Below are 15,789 nucleotides of genomic sequence, written 5' to 3' on the forward strand. Positions count from 1 at the left end.
AGAGAGTCTACGGTTTCTTACGCTGCATTGAATAAACTTTATGTAGTCCTAAAACTCAATATTCTCTGGGTCCTGCAATTTGAGTGAAAATGACAAAAACCCTGGCACTGGAGTGGACACATTTTTGCATATCGTCTTGTAGTGAATGAATTAAATAGTATATTTTGTTCAAAAATATGAATAACTAATAAGTAATTATTATATCTAATTACTTATGAAATACTATTACTGATATTCATATCACAATACCTGGACATCATCAATTTTGAGGTGTGTCATAAGATTATTCTTGTAATTATTTTATCATTGAATTTCCCTCAACAGTTCTTTCTTCCAAATTAGTAATTCTACAAATGTTGTAATGAAGCAAGGATATTTTCAACAATGTATCAAGCGACCCTTTCTCCTCTAGAATGATAAGTCATCCTGATCGTTCGCGTTCCTCCATTTTTTCAAAACGTTCCGTCGCACTTGATGATGAATGCGAGACGCTCGGCGCATTTGTCCTCACCTGCGAGCTGAGGTCAAACACGTTCCGCCCGCGCTTTGTTACGCCGCTTTTGAGCGCTAGTAGACATGGCGCTTGATGGATGACAAGGAACTTTGGTGGCCGCCATCGCAATGATTTGTGCGCATGTTCTCGTCATCTCTTCCATTCAAAGTGGACGAGTTAGACGGCTCTGTCAGAAAGATTTAAATAGTCTGCGCCAAACAAAAGATGCAGTTCACTGGGGGGGGGAGGCTGGCTGTTGCTATGACGACAGCCAACAGAGGTTGTTTATGCTCGCTTTCAAAAGAAAGTCACACACTGGCGCTCATTCCTGATGTCAAAGTCATTCTAAGGATCTCCATTGTAGGTTCACACCGGAAAGGAACCATTACATTAAAGTATGCAGCCCTCGCTCGGTTTGCCACTTTTTGATTGACAGCATGAGTCCTGGGTTGCATGAGGATGAGGGCGGATCATGAAACTTCACGGTAGCTTCTTAAAAATCATGTAATGTGAACTCATGACTTTTAAATACACATCGGATGAAAACAGCACGAAAGCTGACACATGCAATGATCTAAGAGAGGGAGGACTGCGCCGCTGTGGGGGTGGTCACGTCAGGCTTTAATCATGGCAGATCAAAGTGGTCGATTGCATCCTTTTAAATGCGGTGTGCTACAGTAGAATCATAAAAATCACCACCCTTGATTAAACTGTTTTTATTTTAAATAATACACTTGAAAAAAAACCTTAACAAGTCAGACAAGCGGAATAATGCCTGCAGAAGCGATTGCAATAAAAAAAAAACTTACCAAAGTTGCTGTAAAGTGCACCTGTATTCCTCTTAAATCATTAGAGATTAAAAAAATATGGCCATCACTTTTTTTTAACAAATTGATGAATATTCTTTAAAAAGTGGATATCTGCTCACTCGTGTTTATTTGGTTGTTTGGGCTCATTTTTAAGTTATACGTGGGCGAAACTTTACAAGGCGATGTTTGAAATTCGGGATGACTGAGCCTTGATCGTAGCGATGCAGTCATTTCAATTAAAGACCCAGCGAGTTCCAGCTTCATTCATTATCGATCATGAAATAATTCAAGTTAGGGTATGAGTCTGAACCAAAAAAAAGAAAAACAAAATAAATTGAGGAGACTAATGATCCAGGAAGGTCTGAGGTGTCTGCGAGCTATTTTGTGGGGATTTTTTTTTCCATTTCTTACCTTCTGAAATGACAACAAAATGACTGACTTTGGAAGGAGGTAAAGTGAGATAAATGGAGAAGAAACACGTTATTATCCGAATTTTCATTGCATCAAACCAATTTTGCAGTCAATCAAACGTTAAATGTGGCTTTTAATTTGCTCGTCTTCCATTGCCAAACTTTGACAGTCAAACTCAGAAAAAAACTGCTTGATGCCGTTAAGTATGTTTATTGCAATGGGCATGGATAGCTTTCGATGATATCGCCAAATTGGGTGCAATCTTAATCTTGGTTTGCTAGCTTGCAAGTGGCTAACATTTTAACGTTTTCACTGCCATTCCTGAATTATTCGGGAATTGAAAAGCATGACGTGGAGTGCCATTCCCGAATTTGTTCCGGTTTTGGTTTTATTTGCCATTACTGCTTTAAAATACAACTGACACAATTTTTTTGTTTCCTAACTGACATCAGTAAAACCTTTTATAGCATCTAAAATATCCAAAACACACAGGCTGATATTTTTAGTCAAATGCAAAACACCAATAAAAATGACTTAGTGTCCCAAAACTGCTTCAAAATTACCTCGGAAATGGCGAGTTTCAGAAGGTCCCGCCCCCTTGTTCGTGACGTCGCGCCAGGATACTTCAGGCACAAAACAATGGCTTCAGAGAGTTCAGATTCGGATGCTTTCTTGTTACTCATCCAGTTATGAATATGATTCAAATAGTTCTGAAGAGGAAAACATAAATATTTGCAATCGATTAAAGAAGTCCTACTGTATCAATTCCAGCCATCTGGACTCCAATGTAGCTCCCAGAAAATGCACAAGATGGCGCACAAGCTGAGATTTTGTGTCCACTTTTATGGTGTTACCGCAATTGGTAGTGTTGGTGCGACACACAACGATTCACCATCGCATTATTTATGTTTTTCCTTCTAATTTCGCAATCAACACGGATCAACACGATGTTTTCAGACCAAACATAGTACCTAAAATGCATTGTGTGTTGCTTTCTCTGTCAGGGGCGTTCCTGACGTGACGTCACATCAGGCATCGTCATCAACTCAAAAACAATACTTCCTGAATATTCAGCACGAGTCTTAAAACGTAAAATATAGCTAGATGCTGTGGAATCTCTGTAAAATGCTCCCAGTAGAGGTCATTAGAAGTGATTTTACAAATTATGGACACAACTTGTCCGCAGGTGTCGGTTGTCCTTTAAGGCATATTGGTTTAGTTGTGTAATGCTGATTAAGACTCCAAAAACACTTTTTTTGATTAAAGGTGGTTTCGCGTCGACCTTGAGAACTTTCGTTGGTGTACTTTGACGCAACCTTCGGGGACTTACGCGCAAAGCATGCAACACAGAGCGGTCTGGTTGTTTCTTGGGCTGGCCGCCGCATGACAGAATTCTAAATAATTCACAAGAAGGCTCAAGCGTGAGCGTGAGGGGCGGCAATAAAAGAGATGTGCCTGGTACGGCCTGTCATTCCCCCATGAAAACTTTCTCTGCTTCTCTTTTAGCTTTAAAGCCCCTCGAAAAGTCAATGTTCAGCTGAGCGCAGGATCTGAAATGGGATGGTTGCTGTCAGGGCCCTTTTGGGTTCCCCCGTTGACCTCCCATTTGAATACTTGACAGGGAGCGCAGCAAATAGAAATGACTTTTTATCTGAAAACAATCACTGCAAGGCGGCACGCCAGGAAGACTTCAGGACCCCGAGCTGCCCCGCACGCCATTTTGGTTTGACCTTGCACAGAGGCTGCATGTCTGCTAATTTTTGCCCGGCAGAGCAGACATTGGACTTCTGCTAAAAAAAAAAAAAAAAAAAAAAAAAGAGGCCTTGGATTTGATTCCCTCTGATGGGCAAAGGCTGTCATTGCTGAAGTCACCTCATTTCAAAACCCGAACGAAAAATATTTCATTTGTAACCTCGCAACAACATGTTATCATAAATCCCAGGACTCTGTGGATAGATGATATTGATATTTGGACGCCGATCAATGGTTGTGGATGGGAATAATAGTTTACTGCCACCAGAAAGGGGTTGTCACCGTGCAGGACAGAAATTGAACAGTAAATAAACAAACAAATAAATAAATATACAAATAGATGGATAGATAAATAAATGAATAGATGAATTAATTGGATTTGCCTTTATTCGTCTCACAGTGGAGAAATATTTCACAGAAGCAAAGTGATGAAAGGAATGAAAGTAGAAAAACAAAATACATGAGCTGCTGGAAAGGCAGCCACTCTCCCGGCGCCGTCTTGAAGTCAAAAGAACAAAACACAAAATAAGTAAATAAATAGATAAACAAAGATACAAAAATAGCTGATGAGCTAGCCTGCTCGCTCACCAGCTAACCAACTAGCTAGCTAGATAGATAGATAGATAGATAGATAGATCGATCCCTGGAGGCTTCCACTCTCGTCAGCGCCATCTTGAATATTGTCTTTATTCGTATCTTTTGAATATTGGATGCTGCTCGAATACAGTTCAAATAATTTCAAAACAAATCTGATCACCACATCTTGTTATACAGTATATATGATTGGTGTGTGCGTTCATTAATCACTACAAACTCGACCTTTAACAAACCGTACACAGAGCTATTTAATCACTCAGGATAATCTCTTCAACACATCCGATAATGAAGCCTTTGCTTGTTTTGACGGAAAGGGGTAGGAAATGAAGAAAATGTTATTGCTTTTGGCTGTTTCACATTGTCGCGGTTGAAAAATGACCATGTCATCTCTTCGCCCATGTAATCGTCAAAAGCTCGGTGGAGAAACTGGAAGTTGTGGCAGTGTAAGATATGAGAAGCTTCCAGACACGTTTTTTTTTTTGACATCCCAAAAAAAATCGGACTCGGTTGTGTACAGAATGACGCAGGCGCAGTCTTTGAGCGAGGCCAAAACCCTTCGACTTATCGGGGGGAACAAATTGAAAGACAGTCAAGCGTGTGAAGCAGCTGTGATGACCATAGTCAGCAGAAAAAAAGAGGAGAAAAAAATGTCAGTTTCAGCTGGGCTGCTCAAGTCTTTCATATCGACAAAACACACACACCTATCCGCTCTTGTGCACGCACTCACACACACCTACAGTCATATAACCGGCACATTAAAATGCAAAAGCAATTAAGCCCGAGCCACAACAGCGCTGAAGAAGTGCCAACCTGACAGCAGGACTTTGATTATTTTAATTAGAGCAATATGGCTGTTCGGTGCACCAATGCAATTGAAGTTGGACTGGAAGTTTCTGCCTCAAGTTAGAAGGGCAGCACTTCTTTAAATATTCACACATTGCGGAACAGTTATGCAAATGCTTGTTGTGCTGATGAGACGATTTTCTTTTTGTGTTAGCGCTTCCATGTGTGTTTGTTTGAATCTAATGGGTCCAATTTATTCATATTGTAAACGACTTAAAAAGTGTAAATAATTAGGATTGGGGATTGAATTCATCTGCATGCCAAATTAGTCCCAACCGCGTCTGCTTCGGGGAGTTGTGGGGGATTAGGAGGGAGCGGTTACACTAAGCACCACGCGAAACAGAATAAAATATTTTTTGTTACTCTACTTTTTTTAAACACAGTTTGCATGTGGGCTAACAAATTACCATCTAACATTTTAATCAGTCGTCATAAATAATTCAGCAGGCTCACCAGCAACCTTGCAAAAATGATCCCTTGCATAGCATATGTTTGATTTTGACATGGAGCCTGACAAATTGGGTGTGTTGTTACACAAGATGTAACAAGGGAGAGGCGGGAAAATGGAGTTGAAAAAAAAAGTTGAATCGCAACCTCGGTCAAACAGGACATTCTGTGATTATAATAACAAAAAAGAAGGATTTATTTATTTCTCTATTGGTTTTTGTGACCCGCCATTTTGGTCACTCAAAATATTTTCTCGTGCTAATCAGTTTATTCTTGTGAAAGTAGTTTATTTATGATAAAAGAAAAATGACATTTCTCTTGTTTCTTGAAAGACATTTGATTATTATTTGACAATTCTATTTTTTATCCTTCTAGCATGATGATTGACACTTCATTAATAATAATAATAATAATACATTACATTTTAAGCGCCTTTCAAAGCTCTCAGGGACACTTTAAAGTCACAGACAAGCATAGGTACTATAATAAATAAAACATAATCACAAATACAATGCAATAAATAAAATACAATTATAAATAGAAACAAGAGAGAGATCTACACAGAAAATGCAATTTTAAATAGGTCTTAAAAAATAAGTCTTGATTCTCCCAAATTTGGGGGGAGTAATGATCCGACTTTGATAAATATGACTATTACAAGTGGTGAATTGTCTCAGGGGTTCGGCGGAGCCTTTGCCTTGGAGGTTAAAACACATAAAAATGTATCCAATTTCGTGACTAGTCAATCATAGTTTGTGAAAACTGATGTTGACCAGCGCCTTCAAAAAGACATCGGTCCCACTTTTGGGTTGCCAACTGATATAGATTAGACAGAATAAGAAGTTATTATATTTAAGAGTTTCATGCTGTTATATGCTTGGTCAACATGTGTGACTCGAATACACAATTGAAGCACAGACAACCTGGCGTCAATCTGAGGTCAACAGACACAGCAAGTTAAACTGTCATCTTCATCTAGGACAGGGATGTCCAAAGTCGGTCCTCGGGGGCAGCTGTCCTGCCTGTTTTCCAGCTCTCCCAGGAGCAACACACCTGATTCAAATGATCAGCTCATCAGCCAGCTCTGAAGCAGCATCAAAATGGTCCTGATGATTTGAATCAGATGCGTTGCTCCTGGGAGAGCTGGAAAACAGGCAGGACGGCGGCCCTCGAGGACCGACTTTGGACACCCCTGATCTAGGAGGTCTGGTCTTGGACAGAATTTAGGACTTGGGAAACTCCTTTATCACCGAAGCAATTTACTTACGACTTGAAACTCCTTCACAGGAAGAGCTCATCAGCCAGGTTACAAATTCATCAGTTCATGGAAGAGACAATGTTTTGTTCCTTACAGCGGTTCGTGGTTAGAACGCCCAAGGGCATGGTATTCTAATCAAGAAAACTACTAGTTTACTAATGTACCACTTTAATTTGCATGTACTCTCAATAAATAGCTTGGCAGAGGTCTGCAGAATTCATGCGTCTGTCATGAAGGGCTGTGTCTCCTGACGGTAGTAAAGAAATCTTTCTGGGTTTGAGTCTTTGTCCACAGTGTCCACCTCAACATCTGATTGGTTAGAACAACAGTTTGATGGATACATTTGATGCAACAGGGCCTGCAGAACTGATTGTCTGTGATTCAGATATGTTTAGCCCAGCAGAGAAGGCTTTGCTGGCCTTGATGGTCCGCCACCGGTTTGAAGAAATTTGGTCACCGCCGAGTCCAACTAGCCATTCTATAACCTCCCGTAACTCTGGTACAAACGCACATGGCCCTACCGATGTACTTTCTCCTTGAGTCAAGTGGTTTTGGAGTGTATTGAGGATCTTAAGGTTCCATGCCACAACCTCGGGGGAGTCGCCCACTGTCGGTTGATCATTGCTACAATGGATGAGTCACTTCAGTTGATCCATTGGCACGTTTTTTGACGTCATTATAACGGTGAACTACAAATTCACCATCAAAAGTAGCATAGAGAGAGACTCGCCTTCTCAAATGGATCCAATTTGTTTTAGTCTTTCTGTTGAAAAGGCTACATTAGTTTGCCTTTCGTGTTTACTTGTGTTTTGATTTTTGAACAGCTTCTGAGACCTAATTAGGTGGACTCTTGGCGAGGCGGAATGAAGACATTAGGATGCCGTCCAGTGTCCTCTGTGCTAATTCAGCAGTTTGGCCAGTCTTCAAGGTCAGACAATTTGCGTAATGAATGCAACCATGTAGTTTGACATTTTAGTCAAATGTGCCTCTCTGGATTTATGTTGACAACTTGGTCGAGGGGTTCAATATCATTTCATTTCCATGTTTCGTGTGCTAATGAACACAACTGGTACCCCTCGTGGCTTATTAGCTTTGCGTGAAGCTAACACCAGTTGGAAGATATTTGGCTGATTTTGATCATTAGCCCTGTGTGGTCAAATACAACTTAAAAAGCATATTTTATATTTGTATTTGAAAAGTCCAGTTTTTGTGACCCATTTCCTGATCATTGCTAAGCTGTTGACCATCTTAATCAGAAGCTTGCTGTAGTGTCAATACTAAACTGTGAGAGGCAGCATTGTGCCACAGGGCATCACGACTAGCAGAAATGAATCATGGCTCAGTGCAATTATTTTCAGAAACTTGACACATCAGGCTATAGCTGACGTTGAGTTGATGAGAAGTGGAAGCATTGCTGAAATTCTGCCTGACTATCAGTCTGGTGGATACCATGTTTTAGGTTCGTTTTGATAAGCGGCTAATAGGACTGAGTGAAAATGTTGCCGGTCAGTCATTATTCAACAGTTGAGCAGGTCGGACTCACAGACTCTAATTTGATAGTGATTGTCTAGTTGAGTTACTTTCACTTGATGTGCTATGGGCCTAAAACTCTGATTGTCTGGCGACCAGTTCTTGGTATACCCCTGCGCTCCTCCAGAAAATGGTGGCACAGCTCAGTCGCAACCTGCTTGGGCACGACAGTTAATGGATGCCCGGTTCCAAGCTAAGATATAATCATTCATCCGTTCATTTTCTGATCTGCTTATCCTCAGAAGTGTCGCGGAGATGTGCTGTCGCCTATGCCAGCCGTCTTCGGACTGTAAGCAAGGGATCAGTTGCCAGCCGCAGGGCACACAGAAATGAAAAAACATCCGCGCTCATACTGGGGGATTTAGAGTGTTACATTCACCTGCCAGGCATGTTTTGGGAATGTGGGAGGAAAACCGGAATAACCGGAGAAAACTCACGCAGGCACAGGTAGAACATGCACACATAGAAAAGCTGGACATAGAATTGAACACTTCCCTACTGCACTCCCGCTGCTTACCAGTCAACCACCGGGCTGCCCACTATTTAACGTAATCCAGGAAAATGTATGCGTACTGTCGCGGCTTGGAATTGAAGCGGATTTACGTTGGGCAGGGGACAATTTCTTTTCGTCAATGGATGCAACAGTTTTGTGTTTGCTTTCAACATTTAGCTTGTACGCCTACATTTCACCATGATATACCTGATCCACTGGTGAAAAGGATGCTTTAATCTAGAACTGCTTCATACAAAGAGGTTGCAGAAAGTGTTTACGATTGAATGACTGTCTTTGTGTTGTCATTTTATCATATTTTTTTTTTTTTTCTTGACTTCAAGATGGCGCCGTGACAGTCACTGCCTTTACAGCACCTCGTGTATTTTGTTTTTCTACTTCTTCCTTTCCTCTTCCCTCCATAACTTTGCTGATGTAAAATGTAAATTTGTCCACAGCGAGAATTATAAAATCTAATCCAATCCAAAAAAGGCTAATCCAAATAATCCCACTATGTTTGTTTACATGAATAGTTTTGCACACGCTAGTTAACAATTTAGTCATACAGCGGTTGATAGTTGCTGATATGAAATCACGAGTTCATGGCTTGCCGTCTTTCATTTTGGTGAGAAAGCCTGAATATTAAAAATTGGCATTCAGTATTACACCCCCCCCCCAAAAAAAAAATAAAAAAATAAAAATAAAAAACACCTCACCTACCAATCACTCGATTTTGCTGCTGTGCACTGCAGTATTGATTCTGCACACCACATCATGATTCCTTGTGAGGACATTGTGGTCGAATTGAGGAGACAGCCATTTGTGTGTGTCAAAGAAAAGATGTGATTCTTGGGTATCGATGAGGTGTTCAACACTTTCAGTGTGTGTGTGTGCATGTGTGTGTGCGTGTGCGTGTGTGTGTGTGTGTGTGTGTGTGTGTGGTTTAAGTCAAGAACTATCGACTTAGAGCCACCCTCGATAGAAACAAAGTGCTCTTTTGTAAAAAAAAAAAACTGTGATGATGATCATCACACTTACCAACAAAGAAAAAGCAGATTGCAAATAGAATAGCGCTTTGTTTCAGCTTCAGTTGTTGTTAAAGCGCTATATAAGTCAATATGTATTGTATTGTATACAATGGCATGTCATTATTACCTTACATACAAACAAAACAGACAACACTAACTAAAGATAACCTGGAAAGAAAACAATTTTAAGAGCACTCGGGGAGGGTGGGGGAATAACATAGTGATTGATCTGTATTTTAAGAATTATATATATTTATATTTGCATGCCTAAATTGGATTTTAAAATATTACAATAATAAATTGTATTAGAATATAGTTGCAATTAATTGAAAAGAACAATACTCTAATATAAATTCAGTAATCCCTGAATGAATACAATATTTAGCCAGATTAAAAAAAAAGGCTCATGATATTTGGAGATTAAAATTATATAAATATTTTTTTTTAAATTGAGAAATGAACATCTTGCAGGCGTAGAAAAAAGATATATTTAGTTGAGGGGGAAATTATTTTGAGAACTAGGGTGAGTTTTTAATGTATACAAAAGTTAAAATTACATTTTTATTGAAATAAAAACCTTGCCATTTTAGTGAAATAAACTCAAAAAGCATGTTACATTTTTGTTGGATTTATATCTATTTTTGCTACGATTTTGAAAGTTGCATAATCATGATAAATTATGACATTTTTTTTCTTCCGGGAACATCATTGCAGATTGCAAGACTAAAAATCCTACGAAAATGAGGTGACCAATAATTAGAAAAATAAAAAAAAATTAAAGGAATTTTTTACATCAGCCACGCTCACGAGGCTGTCTGACTTGTCAACATGAATATTTCAAACAATGGTAGCTTGACATGAGCGCTCGTATCTTGTGACTCTTCTGTAGATGAACCAGCAGAGGCCACAAGTGAGAATCGTGTGAAATGAGGCATGAAAGATGAGCAGATTTCCCCCCTGAGGTCATAATTGTAGTCTTCTCGCCCTCCCGCCTGCCCTCCTTGTCTCGAGCTTGTCTTCCATTCTATATCCCCGGGGACTGCAGTTGGGCCTTATCACCGTGTTTCATCGCAAAGCACCTCGGATTGTTATCGGCGAGCATCGAGAGGCATCCCTCTGAGTGTTTGTTGTGACCGTGAGATTTGCGTTGAACTGGGAAGCACTTGGGGAAGAGAAATTGGCTGCGGGTAGCTGCCACGTGTTTGACAGCCGATGATTGCGTTTTGCGACTTATCTTACAGCCCCCACGGGGATTGCCTGCTACACTTTAAGATGGGAAGCTAGCTTCTTGCATATTTCATTTACACTTTGGAATATCGCCTTAATCCACCAACAGCCTGGACTGTTTTAAAAATGGAATGCCTTCAAAACTGTTTGCTTTTATAACAATGGTTGTTCGGAGGGGCATCAAAATTTTACACAGGCTCGTAATATATATAAAAAAAAGAGAGAGGTGAAGATGTCTGTGTAAGCTCTCAGTCGTACATGAGTGGTCCATCGACGAAAAGGTTTCTTCAGCCGTCATCTGTACTTTTTTGAAGGTGTCAGATGTTTCGCTTCTTATCCAAGACGCTTTGTCAGCGAACTAAAATGTTGCTATATATTTTTATATAGCAAACTTTTAAAGCGATATATATCGCTTTAAAAGTTTTTCGGACATTGACTAACCTATAACCTGTACAATTCAATCGGAACTAAATCTTTTGAAGCAGGAGAGTAAAAATCATAGATCATTGAATTTTAGGACTACATAGACATTAAATTCAGCATAAGAAACCTTAGACTATCTTCTTTTATCAGAAAAAAACTTAATTCCTATGTTATATGGGTCTGGAGTTATCTGAGCTTGAAAATGGGGTGGCCGTACAAAATACAATACAATACATACTGTACATATTGATTTATATAGTGGTTTTTAAATAGCTCAAGCTGTAACAAAGTGCTAACATGGACAAAAGGCAAATGCTCCCCCCTTGTAGAAAGGAAAAACATTGCCAGAGGTCTGACCAGCGCTTTATTGGCACCCCTGCAAGAAAAAAACTAAACTGTTGGCAACACAATGCTCTGTGGCCACATTGACGTTGGCTTGGCCACCCATTCATTATTGAATTGTGGCTCGAATTCAATATAAACTATAATAAATGCAGATTAACATTGGACAGTTTTTAGAACCTTGAACTGTATGCACACCCGCACTTTTCCTGTCATGTTCAACATAAAGCCAAGCCTGTGGGGTGGCTACATATTGTAATTAGTTGAGCGTATCACTTTTTTTCTCTTGGTTTAAAAATGCAAAGTGTCCTGTTGCTATGGGAGATTAGTCGATATTCAATTAAGTCAAGCAGATGTTCACAGTGACTGTTTATCAATCGCTCTTGTTCACGCCACACCCCCAAAATACATTGAATTCAACTCAAGCCGTTAACCAACACGTGAAGAGAAACTGAGTCGAGACTGAGTCGACACTGTCGTAGGATTCAGCGTGTATTTTTTTGGTTCCGGCGTTGTGACGTCGTCTCCTGGTGGTGCCTGTCCGCTTATTGATGTGTATCTGGGACAGGCTGCGACCTTTCACCCGCGCCGATCGTTCATTTCCGAACATTCCACAGTGGATGGGGGGTGCCACCCCACATGGCCCTCATTGCACTCATTTGCTTAGAAATAACAATATCCAGGTTTGAAGCGGGACAGCGGGGGGGCGTCGCTGTCATCCAATGTGTCCTGTGTCACAAACAGACACAGTCTAGACTTTTGAGGATGATCCGCTGACAGTCGTTGGGACCAGACATGCAAACGAAACCGCAGCCAAAGCAATAATGACACCCCCCCCCCCCCCCCCCCTCATACATTGACATTGATGTACCACTTCTTGCAATGTATCTTCAATTGAAAATGTCAAATGTACATTTTTTGACTCGACAAAATCAGTCAAAAGTATATTCGGTCACATGTTCTGAAGCAGAATCAGTACACCGGACTCTGTATCATATGTAAGCACTTTCTACACCTTCTTTGTTGTCTGAAGCAGTTCTAGATAAAAGATTAGAGGATCAAAGTGTCCTTTTCACCAGTGGATCAGGTACGTCAGGGTGAAATGTGCACATCTGCCACAAGCTTAATGTTGAAAGCAAACAGAAAGCTGTAGCATCCATTGATGAAAAGCGATTGTCTCACATCTCCTGTCCCACGTAAATCTGCTTCAATTCCAAGCCGCGACTGTCACGGTTTGCGAGGTGGTGATGGCGGGTTCGGATCCCAAAAAGCAGGCAGGAGGGAGCAGGAGGTTGTTTGACAAATTGTATTAAAATAAAGGTCAGCAGTAACAAAATGTAAAACATCAAAATGATCTGAATGGAAAAAATACAAAGTAGCAAAAGAAAACCAAGTGTAAAAGTCCGCCAAGGTTAAACAAACACGTACACAATGCATGCTGCAACCAAGCAGCAAACAAACAATGAATCGGCACCGGATGGTCGTGCCGGGTGTTCTTTTAAATGTCAATGATTAAACGACCAACACCTGCGAGGCTGCAGGCAGGGCTGACGTCGCTACCCGCTGGTCGCCAATCTGATCAGGACGACCAGCACCTGTGAGGTGTAGGCGGGGGCGACAGCGCCCCCCGTTGGTCGTCAACCAGATCATGACAGCGACAGTTCAACTTTCGCATTTGTGCTCTGCGCTGACGCTCACTTTTAACATACTCAATTGGTCTCTGCTTACTTTGACTGCGATTTTGAATGAAGTACTTGATTAATTGTCTGACTATACCATCTTTGGCTCACTACTTGTTTTGAACTTGTTTTGAAGAGTATTTGAGCTTTGTGCTGATGCGGGCTGCTCAAACCATGCATCCATCCAGCCGCGGACTGTCCAACAGCACCGACCTTTCCGCTGAACAAAGCGGGGCTGTGAAAATGCTGCCCATTACAGGCGCAAAAAAGCACAATCGCCCCACAGCCATGACAGTTAAATGGCACTGACATTCCTCCCAAATCAAAAACACTGCTGGCATATTTGTGCTGCCGAAAAAGGCGCAACCACTCAGTTCAGTCTCCTTCTTGATGAATGCCATGGCCAAAAATGCTAAAAACGATCCCGATCTGTTCCACATGACAACAACAACTCAAAGTGACAAAATAAATGACAAAAAAAGAATTCTCGCTGATGCTAACTGATGCTAGCTGAATAAGGTCATATGCATTACAACCAAAATGTTTTGAACAAATTTACTTTACTGGAGTTAACAAGAAAAGGTTTAAGCCACTGTAACATTATGAACATGACCAAGCTTTCAAATCCAAATCTACCGTCTTTGTTATCCTCAGGCAAGCACTCGGCCGCCATCTTGGACTTCTTCTAAATGTTCTATTAGACAGATAAAATGGCCAAAATAGACTTCTTGATGAATGTCGTGGCCAAAAATGCTGAAAAACAATCTCTATCTGTTCCACACGACGACAACAACACAAAGTGACAAAACAAAACATAAAAAATAAAAAAAAGCAAAGCTTGTGAGAACATTTGCTGACGGCTGCCTACTCGAATGCTAGCTGATGTTAGCTGAATAACGTTATATGCATTGCAACCAAAATGTTTTGAACGAATGTACTTTACTGGAGTTAACAAGAAAAGGAACACGATTAAGCTTTCAAATCCAAATCAACTGTCTTTGTTATCCACAGGCATCCATCTTGGACTTCTTCTAACTGTTCTATTAGGCCAGGGGTGTCAAAGTCATTTTTTGCCGCGGGCCACATTGTAGTTATGGTTTCCTCTCGAGGGCCGTTATGAATTTGGGGAACCCATTAGAATGTTTAAATCCCTTCAAATATTAGATATAGAGCACACAGCAAATTAATGAATAACTCGTTTTCAAATCTGAAGTCAAGAATAATGACTTTTATTGTGGTTTACATCCAAAAATATGAAATTTTGGCTCAGATTTTAGCAATCATCATGGAATTTAACAAGTTTGATTTGCTTTCGCGGGCCGAAAAAAAATGATGTGGCGGGCCGGATTTGGCCCGCGGGCCTTGACTTTGACACCTGTGTATTAGGCAGAAAAAATGGCCAAAATAGACGCGATAATCATGGTATTGAACCCGCCTGGGCAATGCCCTGCGTATTGTCATACATCGTAAACAAAGCGTCAACTCAACACATTTCATCAAAATTTATTTCCATCTGTCAGTCTGTTTGTTTGCTTGTTTGATGGAACTTTTCCGTCCAGGCACCAAAGTGATGGTGACACTTTCTGTTCGCCGGCTGTAATGGAATCCGTCTGACTGTTCGCCGTTGCTCTTCAATGGGCCTCATTCACTCTTTCTCTCTGTCTTTACATTCGCGCTTGAAAAGTTTCCCCTTTGGGCGCCTTCAACCCCCCTCCCTTCCCCTCATTTTCCTCTCCCACCGACATGGGGGACTGAGAAGGGTTTTTTTTCCCAGGACAAAAGAGATGAATATATAATGGGATGAACGGGACGTGGGCGAGGGGGTGGCACGAGCGGGTTGGGGGCGTGAGAGGCCCAAAGACAACGGGGTGGTTGGCGGAGTGCTCATCGAAGGGGTCTCGTAGCGAACGGGACGGAAAATGGGTGAGAAGACGTTTTTTTTTTTAAACCACAGAGCTCACTCGCTAACTGGTAACAGACGCCACAAGGGTGTGGGAGACACACTGAATGTATCATAAGCCACTGAAAAAATGGGCTTCTTAAAAATAATGACACGAGAAAGATATTAAAAAAAGGAAGATTCTGCCAATAAAATGGGAGAAGTGTACTTGGCAACCTCAAATGAATTAAGTTAGCTAGCCTGCTACACGGCGTCTGTGTAGCAGGCTAGCTAAGTTCATTGATAGAATTGTGTGGTGTGTTACTTTAAGGGCAGCATACTCACATACAGAAGTGAAATGTCACTTTGTTATAATACAGGGATTAAGAAATGTGCTTGAAGTGTATCAGCTGGTTTTACAGAAAAACTGATGGGTGAAAAGTTATACCTTGGCAAATAACAAGCCTTATTTTTGATGTTGTTTTGCCTTGATTTTAGATAAGCTTGGTTTTAGTTTTTAGTTTTTGCAGTACACCCTTCATCCCTCTCTCTCTCTCTCTCTCTCTCTCTCTCTCTCTCTC

The 15,789-nt window shown here is 40.8% G+C and overlaps 1 protein-coding gene across 1 annotated transcript in view; it reads left to right on the forward strand.

Annotated features, from left to right (window-relative positions):
• Positions 1-15,789, forward strand: part of LOC148890438 (kazrin-like) — a 105,557-nt gene that overhangs the window by 22,071 nt on the left and 67,697 nt on the right. The gene's annotated exons all lie outside the window — the stretch shown is intronic.

The sequence above is a fragment of the Hippocampus bargibanti genome, linkage group LG12 (genome assembly GCF_051943395.1).
Source record: "Hippocampus bargibanti isolate YZ-2025 linkage group LG12, ASM5194339v1, whole genome shotgun sequence".
NCBI lineage: Eukaryota > Metazoa > Chordata > Actinopteri > Syngnathiformes > Syngnathidae > Hippocampus > Hippocampus bargibanti.